General features: G+C 50.0%; 1 non-coding gene across 1 annotated transcript; it reads right to left on the bottom strand.

Moving 5' to 3' along the window:
• Positions 1-1,442: 1,442 nt before the first annotated feature.
• Positions 1,443-1,633, bottom strand: LOC141141789 (U2 spliceosomal RNA). Its single transcript, XR_012244234.1, has one exon. It is a non-coding gene; the product is annotated as a U2 spliceosomal RNA (small nuclear RNA).
• Positions 1,634-2,292: the final 659 nt, after the last annotated feature.

The following is a 2,292-nucleotide window of genomic DNA, read 5'->3' as shown; positions in this document are numbered from 1 at the left end:
ACACAGCCACTGTGCCCATCAATTGCAGCCACTGTGCCCACCAAACACAGCCACTGTGCCCACCAAACGCAGCCACTGTGCCCACCAAACGCAGCCACTGTGCCCATCATTTGCAGCCACTGTGCCATCAAATGCAGCCATTGTGCCCCATCAAACGCTGTCACTGTGCCCCATCAATTGCAGCCACTGTGCCTTTAAACACAGCCATTGTGCCCCATCAAACGCTGTCACTGTGCCCCATCATTTGACAGCCACTGTGCCTTTAAACGCAGCCATTGTGCCCCATCAAACGCTGTCACTGTGCCCCATCAATTGTAGCCACTGTGCCTTTAAACGCAGCCATTGTGCCCCATCAAACGTGTCACTGTGCCCATCATTTGCAGCCACTGTGCCTTTAAACGCAGCCATTGTGCCCCATCAAACGCTGTCACTGTGCCCCATCATTTGCAGCCACTGTGCCTTTAAATGCAGCCATTGTGCCCCATCAAACGCTGTCACTGTGCCCCATCAATTGTAGCCACTGTGCCATCAAATGCCAACACTGTTCCCATAAAACTCTTATACTTTTTTTCAATAACTTTACCTGTTGTGCCGAGGAGAAGGGTCAAGCAGTGTTGAGGAGGGTAGGCGGAGCATAAGGCTCCACCTCCGCCAGTCATCGGCCGCTTATGGGGGCATGAGTCACACGCCGCCCCCCGCATGAGAGAAAGTCCCCCCACCCGTCTTCCTGATTCCCGGCTCCCGCGCCCGCCCCCGCACACATGCAGCCCACGGCAGCCGCCTTGCTGTAGGGCGGCCCTGCTGTGTATGGGCATGCTTGTCAGAGGGTGGAGGGGCGTGAGCTCTGCTAAGCATGCCCATACACACGCCCCTCCACTCTCTGCCAAGCATGCCCATACACAACAGCGCCGCTACAGCAAGGCCAAAACACAGCCCTGGCCTTACTTATATACAACAAAACCATAACAAATGACATAGGTACAAATTGACATGACATGTAATCCTTCATTGCCCCTCTATTCCCAACAGCTAACTCCACCTCCCACCCCAGCTCTCCAAGACCCCCCATCCACCATAGTTCTAACAGAGGTAGAACCCTAGTATTGGCGGCGATCAGCGACTTAGGCATGGTTCACACTGGGACAACTTGTCAGGCGACTTAGTCGCCTTACAAGTCACGCCCCATTCAGTGCAATTAAAGCATTCTAATCAGAGTGACTCAAGTCGCTCCACCTTAGAAAAAGGTTCCTGCACTACTTGGGGGCAACTTTAGAGCAGCTTGCATTGACTTCTATTAAAGAAGTAATTTGCAAGCTGCGCTGATGTTGTGATGTGTGGCTTCAAAGTCGGATGACACTGGCTGGGAAGGGGTTAACATCTATGGGGCAATCAAGGGGTAAACTGTGTGTCTAACAAAGTGTAATGTGTGCTGATTCTTTTTTTTTTTTTGCACCAGTCCTGGAGGTACTGCAATACCAGGTTGATGCGTGCGGTGGACAGAGCAAGCTCTTCTTCCATCACCTTGTTCTAAAAATCCATTTAATATATGGTCCCCAGATAGGGGAATATATCAGATATTAAACTGATAAAACAGATACTACACTTGATCTTAGCCAAAGGGCCGAGAAGCGATATGCTGATTTTTACTACTAATTGATTTGTTTCATTTCCCTGCTTTGCACGTGATCGTTTCCCTCTGTACAGAGCGCTGTGTTGATTGTCAACACAGAGCTCTGGGCTGTGATTGGACACAGCTGATCAGCAGCTCCGAGCCATGAATAATTGGCTGGGATATGCTGACAGACTCTTGCTGTGTACAATAACAGGGGAGTAGGTGGAAGGAGCTTGCACCCAAAACAGGCAGCGACGTGTGGGTACATCCCGGTGCCTGTAGCTGCCACCTGCGGTGGGTTAGCAAGTGGTTAATTAGTAATGGTATTGGTAATATGCAGCAGGAAGGGGGTTAATGCACTGTCACTGATGCATTAGTGGCCAGTGGCAGTTTATTAATCCCTTTGTGCTGCACCAGTGTCCATCTTAATTAATCCACTGGTGCCACAAATGCAGCAAATAAATGGGGAGTACTCAGAATGGTCAGGGGTGGGTGGTGGGGTCCCCCAGGGTTCTGTGCTGGGACTAATCCTGTTTAATGTGTTCATAAATGACCTGGAGGATGGGGTAAACAGTTCAATCTTTGTATTTGCGGATCATACTAAGCTAAGCAGGGCAATAACTTCTCCTTAGGATGTGGAAATCTTGCAAAAAGATCTGAACAAAATAATGGGGTGGGCA

This window comes from Aquarana catesbeiana, linkage group LG04 (assembly GCF_042186555.1).
Source record: "Aquarana catesbeiana isolate 2022-GZ linkage group LG04, ASM4218655v1, whole genome shotgun sequence".
NCBI classification, from domain to species: domain Eukaryota; kingdom Metazoa; phylum Chordata; class Amphibia; order Anura; family Ranidae; genus Aquarana; species Aquarana catesbeiana.
The sequence above is the reverse complement of the archived record's forward strand: the minus strand, read 5'-3'. Positions and strand labels throughout refer to the sequence as shown.